Source organism: Engraulis encrasicolus, chromosome 14 (assembly GCF_034702125.1).
Source record: "Engraulis encrasicolus isolate BLACKSEA-1 chromosome 14, IST_EnEncr_1.0, whole genome shotgun sequence".
Taxonomy (NCBI): domain Eukaryota; kingdom Metazoa; phylum Chordata; class Actinopteri; order Clupeiformes; family Engraulidae; genus Engraulis; species Engraulis encrasicolus.
In genome coordinates, this window is record NC_085870.1 from 11,466,200 (window position 1) to 11,478,641 (window position 12,442).

Below are 12,442 nucleotides of genomic sequence, written 5' to 3' on the forward strand. Positions count from 1 at the left end.
GTCAAGGATAATATCAGATTTGAAATATAAAGCATTTATGCTTATGCAGAGTGTCACTTTTGCTTTGCCGTGTGTGTGTGTGTGTGTGTGTGTGTGTGTGTGTGTGTGTGTGTGTGTGTGTGTGTGTGTGTGTGTGTGTGTGTGTGTGTGTGTGTGTGTGTGTGTGTGTGTGTGTGTGTGTGTGTGTGTGTGTGTGTGTGTGTGTGTGTGTGTGCAGACTGGCATCATGACAAGGTGTATTACCAATACGCTAGTGCATTCGGTGTGTTAGTGCAATACATGCTCTTGTTAAGTCATGGACGGCAACGCTGCTGAGAAGCCGTTTTGTCATGTGAACAGACCTGCACGAGTAAGTTGTTTTCCCGCGGCCGCAGCACATTTCTGCCACTAAACACGAATATGCTACACTATGCCCTGACCAAAACCATCCCTGACCCTAACCTGTCAGCAAAGCAACATTTCTGCAGCTTTACTTTGGCCAAAAACATCGAAACAAGCAAAAAAAACTGAAAAAATGATGCCCAGCCCAAAACCATCCCAACCCTACTGTAACTTGTCATAGGGTGTTGTAGAGCAAGAGAAAACATGCTAAATTGTGAGTGCGTGCATGCGTGCGTGTGTGTGCACGTGTGCACGTGCACACATGCATGTAGGCAGATGCACATATTTCCATACACATGTAATTACAATGCGGTCCAGGTAGCTCAACATGCTCATCTCTCCTCAGAAAACAGCCTAGGGGTACAGGAGTATTATCTGGGGACATTGCAATAGGTTGGGCTGGGCAGGAGATGTGTGTGTGTGTGTGTGTGTGTGTGTGTGTGCCTGCCTCACCGACTTGTCAACATGGATGAAGGACCACCACCTACAGCTGAACCTGGCCAAGACAGAGCTCCTGGTGATCCCAGCTAAAGAGCCGCTCAGTCACAACATCAACCTCAAGATAGGCTCCACCATCGTGACCCCAAGCAAAGTCGCCAAAAACCTTGGCGTCATGATTGATGATGAGCTGTCATGCTCCAACTACATCAACTCGGTCACCCGGACCTGTCGAATCCAGATGTCCAACGTACGGAATATCAGACCTGTGCTGACACAATATTCTACACAACGACTGGTCCAGGCCACGGTCCTGTCCCGCGTTGACTACTGCAACTCACTCATGACAGGTCTACCTGCTTGTGCGCTAAAGCCTCTGCAGATGATCCAGAATGCGGCGGCACGGTTGATCTTCAATCAACCCAAAAGGACCCATGTTACTCCTCTATTTATTGAGTTGCACTGGTTACCGATCGCCGCCCGGATCAAGCACAAGGCATTGACCCTTGCCTACAAAACCATCACAGGAACGGCCCCAGCTTATCTGAAGGACCTACTAACGCCTTATGTTACTGGAAGAGATCTGCGCTCATCCAGCACAAGCCGTCTGGCTCTGCCATCCAGTCGCTCTAGGTACTCCCAGTCAAGATTGTTCTCCGTGGTGGTTCCCAAGTGGTGGAACAGTCTCCCAGAGGCAGCAAGACTAAGCACCTCTCTTGCAGCCAGAGAGAATCTACTAGACTAATGATTGAACTGGCCTTGCCCCAGGGCAGAATCCTGACATTATGTTTAGTTTAGTTTAGTTTGTGAGTGTGTGTTTGTGTGTGTGTGTTCTCATTACTTCCTCTAGAAACACACAAAAAAAAAAATAAAAAAAAAAAAAACTAACCCCTCTTTGTAATTGCACTTGTTGTTCTGTATATCTCCTGTGCACTTTGTATTTGCTTGTGATGTTGGCTTGATTATGTCCTCTTCTGAAAGTCGCTTTGGTTATAAAGCGTCTGCCAAATGCAATGTAATGTAATGTAATGTGTATGTGAGGGCAGGGACGCTGGCAGCTGTGGCTGGGCCTAGGACAAAGACATCTGAAAGGGCCCCACCCACCCAATACATACACTATATAGAGAACCCATTACTGGGTCTCCCTTCTCTCCCTGAGCCTGGGACAACAGACCCATTTGTCTCTACTTGTTTGCATCCTTGTGTGGGGGAGATGGGAGGGACTGGGAGGTCGCCATAGCTTCCTAGGGAGAACACAGGGTGCCATTAGCAAGCTCCACACCCAAGATGGTGGGGCCCCCATGCTGTGGACAACATGCACCCCCCCCCCCCCCCCCCCCCCCCCCCCACCACCACCACCACCACCCACCACCCCTCTCCAACTCCCTGGACACGCAGCATTGTTTACCCACCACCTCAGGAGCCAGGAGGAGGAGCAGCGCCTGCCTCGAGGGAGCCATACTGTATCTGTGGTGGCTACAGGGCCACACTAAATCCCCTGAGAGGAGCTGGAGAGGATCAAAGCCCCTGTTCTTGCAGGGATGCATTACTGGTTTCTATGTTGTAGTAGGCCTATGCATTTTGTCATTTCTTCATTTATCCTTTATTTAGCCAGGATTGTCCCATAGACACTAAGAATTTCATCTGCCAGGGAGTCATGGTCAAAATGGCAGCATACATATAGTTAAAGACGCAGACAGACACATAAATACTGTGTACTTTGTACTGTGATTACCTTTTTTGCACTGTAAGATGTACAGTCTGTGTAGCATGTAATGGTAGACAATTATATTTCCAACCCATCAGAAACAAAACAACTTATAGATCTATTTGCATAGTGGTTCCTGAGCACTGGTTCAAACTAATTTCTGGCGTCTAGCCCAAAATCTGTGTCCGAGTTGTCCTCAAAAAGACAAAAAGCTGAAGTCTCTTCAGTGAAGGTGTTTGAAGAAAGGTCTATTCACAAAACTCACATCTACTCTATTCACAAAAGTCACATCTTCACAGACATTCAAACTGTAGGTCCCCTCACGCAAATTACTGCTCTCCAGTTGCCTTTATCTCTTTTATTTTTCCTATTCACAGTCCCGTTCCATCCTGAAAAGATCCATGACTCACAGTCTTTCTTTCTGCTCAAAACCTCCTGACACTTCGTCCACGGGGACAGAAATTGGCTGAGGCTTTCGGCTGTACGTATTTCATCTCCAAAAGCTGCTGCACGCTGCACCTTGAGTTCAACTGCCTCCAAGTCACTCCCAAGAAGCAAGTCTCTGAACGCTAGGGCCTACTGCTTCCTGCCCCTATTTTACATTCCACTTAGCCCATTTCACTTCTCTCCATACTGATATCTTTCCTTTGCTGTTTTTTCTTCTTCTTCTTCTTCTTCTTCTTCTTCTTCTTCTTCTTCTTCTTCTTCTTCTTCTTCTTCTTCTTCTTCTTCTTCTTCTTCTTCTTCGTGTCCTTTTTCATCTTATTTTTCATTTTACAGACTTCTACATACAGTACATGTGATCTCTTCTGGCCCCTTCTTCTTCCCCTATCTTCTTCCTCCTCCTTAATATCTTCTTATGTTCTTTGCATCCTTTTTTTCTTCTTTTTTTATTTTACAAGCATACCAGCTTTTTCACTACTTGCTATATTTCCTTTCCTGGTTCTTATTTTAGTCTTCTTCTTCTTCTTCTTCTTCTTCTTCTTCTTCTTCTTCTTCTTCTTCTTCTTCTTCTTCTTCTTCTTCTTCACTTGCTTTCCCCCCCTTTTCTTATTTCACGATCATACAAGCCTTCAACTACATGCTTTTCCATGTTCTTATGTAAGAGCTGTGGGGTCAACAGCAAATGGATGTGTAATCCCAGATTAGAGCGGGGCGACAAAGGCTGGAGGAAGTGTGCATCCGCAAACGGCTGTTGTTGGCCTCAGTGCGGACACATGCATGCATGTGCACAAACACAAAGCGGAGTGGCTTGCCACTGGGCCAGCATTGTTGGCTACAGAGATGCCAGCGGAAGATGTACAATTACACACAACGCGCACACGTGCACACAAACATGCCTATACACAAATGCACGCACGCACGCACACACGCACGCACGAACACACACACACACACACCATTTAGTGCACACACACAAATCAATGTCACATTCTGTCACAAGCTTGCCAGCTATAAGATCTCAAATAACTTCGACATGTGTGGTCCTCCCTCCTAGAAACATCATGTACCATACATATGCAAAAAATATCAAACAAATCTGAAACTGTATCAAATGGCAACATATACTGGAAAATTTACAGAAAGCCACAGGAGGAGCTGGACCTATAAACAATAATTTCAGCCTGAACGCCCCTGGTCAGCCAGCTGTATTCAATAGTCCAAGGCAGTGTTTGCCAGCCTGTTTTGTCTTTTGTACATCCCAAACTCGTTTGTCTCACCATGAATACCCCTTCCTCATGCTCTAGATCTCCTCCTCTATAGTCTAGCCCAATGTGACTAGGCTCCATACATTTGTTATTACCTCCGCCAATTGTGTTTTCGGTCGCCTTGGTTTGTTTGTCTGTTTGTTTATTTGTCTGGGGTTGTTTGGAAATGACAAAAGGAAGACTTGATTGCATGTTGGTCCGGACCCAGGATTTTTTTTTTTTTTTTTTTTTTTTATCTTCACCATTGCAGAATAGGGTCAATTTTGACATTCCAATTTCTAACTCCAAGCAAAAACAAGGCAGAAAAATAAGGGTGTAACCCAATGGCCTTGGCGGAGGTTTGCACTCTCTGAGTGCTTCTAGTTATTACATCTTTTCACACACTCCCTGCAGTGTGCTCACATACCCCTGGTTGGGAATGACTCTGTTACTTGTGTGCCCACTCACTGTACTTTACTAATACCAGACACAGGGATGTTTTCGCTTTGGCTTTTGGGCTTTTTCCCACATGACACCAGACCACAGAGAGATGGTGTTTGGACTAAAGAAAAACAAGACTGATTATGTTCCCAAATGTGTGAATGTTTTTCATTCTCATACTTCACAAGCCCACGAGAACAGAGGGAGAGAAGAGAGAGAGAGAGAGAGAGAGAGAGAGAGAGAGAGAGAGAGAGAGAGAGAGAGAGAGAGAGAGAGAGAGAGAGAGGGAGGGAGACAGAGAGAGAGAAGGGGTTTGTTTACAACAGTTAACTGTGGCTTGGTTGCGAGACCTCTTCCTTCCAAAGATCCTATTAAGATGTTTTTGGTGTGCAAGAAACGAGAGAGAAAAAAATCCCACGATGCCTTTGTGGACTCCCACTGGAAGGGTGTCATTGGCCTAGGGACTGCGGGCGGGTTCGCTAATGAATGTGCCACCAGAGCCACGTGGGCGACAGAGGCGAGAAGCAGGTCGTGTCTCGCAAGCGCACCAAAGTGTTTACTGTGGCAAAGCAGTCAGTGTCTGTGCAAATATTAGGCGGGTGACAAAAATAGAGAACTGTACTCACGGTGACAGCTGAAATCTATACTGTATCTGCAGAGGGTGAAGGTGATTTGAAGAAGAGGGATTTGTGATTTTCTAATAATTAACCCTTTCCTGCAGAGCATCTGTTATCTTCTTGTCACCAAAATGGCAATGACCATGTCTTAATATGTTCCTTAAAGCATGCTACACGGATCCATTGACTTTCACTAGCTTAGCGACATACTCCCTCTTTTAACTTGTCTTAAAGCAAGACAACGGCTTACATGAAAAATAAGACACTTTACCACCTTAATAAACCTTGGCCAACGATTTTAACTGTATTAAGCCCCAAAATAGTGGCATACCCCTTAAGACTCTTGGTAATGTTGTTATGATGCCGTTAAGATTTTTCGGCAAATAGTAAACGGGATTACTGGCGATCCCATCTGCATGAAAGGGCTACCAGAATAAGTTTGCCACGAACGCAACATAGAGCACAATTCAGATATTCAAGCTATTCTCGTTTGTCTTTATTTGTCCTTTTCAGCACCTATGAGAATGTATTTTCTCTCTCGCGCTCTCTCTCTCTCTCTCTCTCTCTCTCTCTCTCTCTCTCTCTCTCTCTCTCTCTCTCTCTCTCTCTCTCTCTCTCTCCATCTCTCTCTCTCTCTCTCTCTCTCTATCTCTCTCTCTCTCTCATTTGTGTCCTCTATATGTGTGTTTCTAAGGCATAGCTAGCTGTGCTAAAATGCTCAATGACAGACCTCACTCTAATTGAGCCCTGTGTTCCCTGCCTGTTCGCCAGTGCTGGCTGGTTGTTGTCCAGCAGTGAGGCTGCGGTAAGTAAGACACCTGACATGTCCTCCTGGCTCGCTCATCATTAGCTTTCAAAACCCTGTTGCCATTCATAATGCATTAACTCCTCCTGCTGCTCCTCTTCAAAGGAGCGGTGACAGACAGTAACAGTGCAAAATGTTTGAATACACATAAGACATGTCATGCACGCATGCACACACACACACACACACCACACACGCACACACGCGCATGCACACACACACACCTGAACGCAAACATGCACACACGTGCACAGACACACACACACACGCAGGCACACATACACACGCACACAACTGGGCTCAGCATTGGCAATAGAAAATCCCTAACAATAAACGAGAAATAAATGATGCCATGAATAATTGACACTAATCAAAGACAGAAAATGTGTGGTGCATTGTACCCGGTATACAAGACTGTGAGCGGAAGACCTTAAGCCATTGGTGTGACATCTTAATCAATTCCAAAGCAACAATAAACCATATCCTTTAAGACCAGACAATAAAACAAACAAAAGCAATCTCATTTGTTTCCTCGTATAATTTAACTTCCAGACGAGATAAGACAAGCCTGTCCTCGGCACACACTGTCTCTGTCTTCCAAGACTAAAGTGTTGCCATTGGATTAAGTGCAGCGCTGTCTGGGCGGGGATAAATGGCACCTGTCTGCAGTTTATGGGTCTGAGACAGCTGGCGGATGGGGCTGGGGCTATGGCTGTGGTACCAGAGATTCTTTAAGTATAGAGATATGCCAACATAATAGGTTTCTATGGGCACCTAACATGACCAGGTTCCGGTCTGCCTAAAGGGGCGTGTCATAATGCTCCTAGCATTGAATAGAACAGTCCTCAGGTCTGCCTAGGTCTGCCTAAAGGGGGATTTCCCCCCCCAATAATAGAACCAGGAAACAATGGGCCAATGGAACCTCTCTCTCTCTACTCTCTCTGCTGGTACCGTATATTGCTGTGGTTCCCAAACTGGGGGTCGGAGGCACCTAGGGGGGTTACGGAACTACCGGGGGGGGGGGGGGGGGCACAGACAGAAGGGACCACAGGTTAATAGCTAACCTAATTCTATATATTGGTTAGTAGCAGCATTCACTTCTATGGCTAATAATTGTATGTACTCTTCCTTTGAATTTTAAATTAAAACAATAATGGACAAAAATGTTTGCTGTTTGGAGGGCGGAGGGGGTGTGTGTGAAAATATTCTTAGGTGCAAAAAAAAGGGTTCCCGGTACAATAAGTTTGGGAAGCTGCTTTCAGATCACCCTGCACACTGAGTACCACAGACGAATGGATTGAATTGGACATGGCTGTGTTATCTTTACTTTTATTGCTATTGGACATACAGTAAACTTGTCATGCAAATACGTATCTGCGAATACAATCCCAGGCCCTAACTAATCAATGTGTTTGAAGTAGGGTTGAAGCTAATGCTCAATAATGGAACATAGGCTAGTAAGGCTGGCCCTGCTGTGGCCAACCGGTAGGGCACTCGTCTACCATGCGGCTGACCCGGGTTCAATTCACCTTTGGCTAAGGCCCGCCCTTAAGTGCTTTTTGACCAATCACAGCGCAGCAAAAGGACAACCTCGGACAAACCTCGGACAGTTTTGACAGCACTCCATTGAACTCAATGCTGAAATCGCATGTTTTCAAGTAGTTAGCGAGATACGGTCGTATTATTATTAAAATATGATTGGAAATTGTGCCTGGGGTATTTGTGACAAAGGTGCAAGTTTCCCCGCGATGTAACAGGACCGGTAATCGCTTTCCTCTTTACCTAAAACCCTACTAATATTACTAGCAGCTGGATAGTCTGCCTTGAAGGGTCTCGGCAGCCTCACACTCGACTTGAAAGCACACGGATCAAAAACATACTTTGTGTGCTCCGATCATGCCACCATCTCATTCGTGTCACTTTTCAGTAAGGTTGTAAGCAAACCACGAACCTGTTTCAGAGTAGGATTTTGGATTTCTGACCTAATTAATGAAGAAACACTGCTAGCAAAGTTAACTATCGGTCACGGCTGGAGTGTTTTGACCAGCTGATGGACGTTATTTTGTTAAGCTACTGAAGATATAAACGCCAAACGTCAATGTTACACACTGCCGTGGTAGCTTTGAAGATGACCATAGCCGTTGTGTGATTTCGTTTTCGTCTAGCAAGTTTGAGTCAGGGCTCAAAAGATATGCGAGCTCAGCTTACCATGGTGCTGGTTACAATGCCTATCGATACCCATAGAAGAGCCCATAGCTGTGATGCATCGCATGACCGTTCAGAAAATAAATACTTATAGCCTATTCACAATACTATGAATGCGTTTTTTTATTTATTAGGAGTGAATAACTGCTGCGATTTGCAGTCACTGCATAAATCACGTTGATATCTCAGCATTGAAAATTTATCTGTCCGACCTAGCAACTGTAACTAAAGAGGGCGGGGCTTAGCCAAAGGCGAATTCCTGGCCCAGGTCCTTTGCCGACCCCTCCCCATCTCTCTCCCCATTCGCTTCCTCTCCACCTCTCACACTGTCCTATCCAATAAAGTAAAAAAAAAGACTGTAGCGAAGGGGAGTAGAGTTGCCCAGCTGGGACTCGAACCCAGACCTTCTAGGGTAGTAAACTGGAGCTCTGACCGCTACACCAAAGAGCCAGGCTCGTTGGCAAGTCAGTCAGAACACACCCACAACCCTAGTGATGGTCACTCCATCACACTGCCTTCCCCTTCGGGACACACCATTGGCATGTCAGTCAGAACACACCCACAACCCTAGTGATGGTCACTCCATCACACGGGAAGTACACACTCATTGTGTCCCTCACGCAACTGCCCATCATGCTTCTCCCATCATCAATGCTTCACCCATCACGGGTCCCTCACACCGGGGTCACCAATCCTGGGGGTCCCTCACATGGAATTACGGCTCACACACAATGGGCACGCTTCCGATAGCCTCATGGTAGCCATCCCACTTTTGACACCATTTGTAGCGAAGGGGAGTAGAGTTGCCCTGCTGGGACTTGAACCCAGACCTTTTGGGGTAGTAAACCGGGGATCTGACCGCTACACCAAAGAGCCAGGCTCATTGGCATGTTAGTCAGAACACACCCATAACCCTAGTGATGGTCACTCCATCACACTGCCTTCCCCTTCGGGAAGCGCACCCATGCGCTTCACACACTCATGGTGTCCATCACGCAACTGCCCATCATGCTTCTCTCATCCAGTGTGCCCCGTCATCAGTGCTTCACCCATCACTGGGGTCCCTCACAACGGGGTCACCAATCCTGGGGGTCCCTCACATGGAATTACGGCTCACACACAATGGGTACGCTTCCGATGGTCTCACGGTACCATCCAACTTCTGACACCATTTGTGGCGAAGGGGAGTAGAGTTGCCCAGCTGGGACTCAAACCCAGACCTTCTGGGATAGTAAACTGGGGCTCTGACCGCTACACCAAAGAGCCAGGCTCATTGGTGTGACAGTCAGAACACACCCACAACCCTAGTGATGGTCACTCCATCACACTGCCTTCCCCTTCGGGAAGTGCACCCGTGCGCTTCACACACTCATGGTGTCCCTCACGCAACTGCCCATCATGCTTCTCCCATCCAATGTGCCCCGTCATCAATGCTTCACCCATCACTGGGGTCCCTCACACCGGGGTCACCAATCCTGGGCGTCCCTCACATGGAATTACAGCTCACAGACAATGGGAACGCTTCCGATGGCCTCACGGTACCATCCCACTTCTGACACCATTTGTGGCGAAGGGAAGTAGAGTTGCCCAGCTGGGACTTGAACCCAGACCTTCTGGGGTAGTAAACTGGGGCGTGTAGTGGTCAGAGCCCCAGTTTACTACCCCAGAAGGTCCTTGTTCGAGTCCCGGCTGGGCTACTCTACTTTCTTTTTTTTTTTAAACAAAGTAAGGCTGACTACTTCATACAACTCTTCTTTACCATAGCGCTATTACACTACATGACTACTATGACACAGCGGCTTTAGTAATGTACATTACAACTTGGTCATTGCCAGGATTTACAAGATGGGCCATGTCTGAAGGTCTAAAGGTGAGACATTTTTGTTTATTTGTATGCAAAATGTATGCTGACCATTCACAAATGTGATATTTTTTCTGAATATATGTAGGCCTACTAAGTAAGTAAGCCAGCGGTAGCATTAATCAGTTTTTGCAGCCAAAGATGTCTAAGCCTGGTAGGTCAAAAGTACTGCACAGATCTTGTCTGGCTGCACTAGACCCGCATTGAATCAAGTTGAGGAAAGGAATGAAATGGACAGTATGGATTCTGGAAAGTAACTGCTAAAAAATGTACACCAAGCACCTTTAAAGGTCTGGTGTGCAATTTCAGTGGTATCTTTCCAATGCTGTCCATTCAAACCTCTGATCTTCTTCATGAATATGAATAAGCAAGTGTGTATTTCCTGGTCTGACCACAGAGGGTTTTCCAGCCAAAGATGACCGGCAATTCAAAATGTCACATTTACATGGATAGGGTCCACCTCAATTCATGTATGAAAAGTGTACATTTCCAAGCCATATTGAATACGTACATATAATGAATACTTAGAAATTGATGGTGGGTAGTAAATATTCATGAAAAAATTGCACTCATGCATGGACAGCATACATGCAACATCTTGGTAATGAATGAGTAAAAAACGTACACACTGTGCATTTAATGGTATGAATGGTGCCAAAATTAGTGCTTATATGAATGAGAATAGAACAAGGGGATGGTATTGTGTCGTGTTGCCTGGCGCACCTTCCACTGGGTTAAAAGAGAAAGACATATGACAGCTTATGCACATGCGGTCCATAATTGGAGTGCTGTTCTCTCCTCTCGCCTCATCTCGCCTCTCTTAACAGCAGTCGTCTTTCAAATGACACAGCAACTGCAGCACAGCAGCTGCTTTGCATATTTCACTTGAATGAGAGATGAAACGGCACAGCAACCACTCTAATTGGTAAACATTAAGAGAGGACTAATTAGGAAGGAATTAAGGACACATGTCTCTTTGTAGGGCTACAAAACAGCTAGGTATGTTGCATTTATATGATGCCAAACTGATCACACATCATAGATGGAGCAATCAAGGCAAAGACTAGGAACTCTTACTTATAGACGATAGTCTACGTATAGCTACTATAGAACAGTGTTTCCCAATCTTTTTTTGTCTTACCCCCTCAGCCTTTTTGTTGGCCATGGGTACCCCCTAACTCAACTTCTATATCGCTTCCTCTATGCCAATGTAACTATGCTACATACATTTGTTGAAATTACATTTTTCCAAGTACCCCCTGCAGTGTGCTCATGTACCCCTAGGGGTACACGTACCCCTGGTTGGGAATCACTGACTAATTCTACTGACAATAAGTAGAATGACGCAAAATCCAACCACACACCCAACCACACACTACACATCAGAGGGAGAAAGACAGAGACAGGTAAACAGAAAGAGGTGCTGGCGCAGGGAATGAAGACAGGTCGAGAGTCATCCTCTGAAATGATCAAAGATTTTTTTTTCCATTTGGAAAACCCTCTGAGATGAGATCAATAGCACTATTCTCCAGCTTCTGCACATCCAGGGAGAGACGCCAACCCCCCACGCCCCTAACTATCTCCCTGTCACAGTCTCCAAAGACCTTGCAAGCTAGCATGAAAACAAGCCTTTCACCAGTACTCACCACTGAGGAAAGGTTAGCTCAACAGCAGGTTTAAGAACAAGAAGTGGTCATCATGAATCACTATTCTTCAAAGCACCATACGTTTTTTTAAAATTATTATTTCTAGTGAAGCTGGGATTCAATACATTAAGGGTTTTTGCTTTGATAAACCTGTTGCTTACCACATCACACTGTACAGTATGTTCCTGCTCGTAAACATTAGACAATTTCACAAATTGTCCAATCAACTAATGGTGTCATCAAGTGCATTAGTAATGAAACAAATAGGCATGCAGTCAGGCAGACATGCTTTCAACTAGCGATCTGAAGACAAAGACAAAAAACGAGGACAGTAGACTATAGGTTGAATGTGGACTTGCTTCTACCAGACCTAGTGCCTGTCTATGTTATCATCAATTCCTGGGAGAAAATATTATGAAAGAAATCTGCACACTAGTGTCTCTGTTGCATTCATAATCTCTCATTCTGAGTGTGGTATCAATTGTCAACATGAACATATTCACGGTGATATCACGGCAGCATCAGCTCAGCTGGTAATTATCACGATCACAACTCTATTCAAACCATCATCTAGAAATTGAATCTTGATTGAGCCGCCTGAACGTAGGCTATATAGGTGAGACAAAAAAGTAGTTGAAAAAGGGTATTTTTC

At 45.5% G+C, this 12,442-nt stretch overlaps 1 protein-coding gene across 1 annotated transcript in view; it reads right to left on the reverse strand.

Annotated features, from left to right (window-relative positions):
• Positions 1-12,442, reverse strand: part of cadpsa (Ca2+-dependent activator protein for secretion a) — a 226,774-nt gene that overhangs the window by 212,511 nt on the left and 1,821 nt on the right. The window lies entirely within an intron of this gene.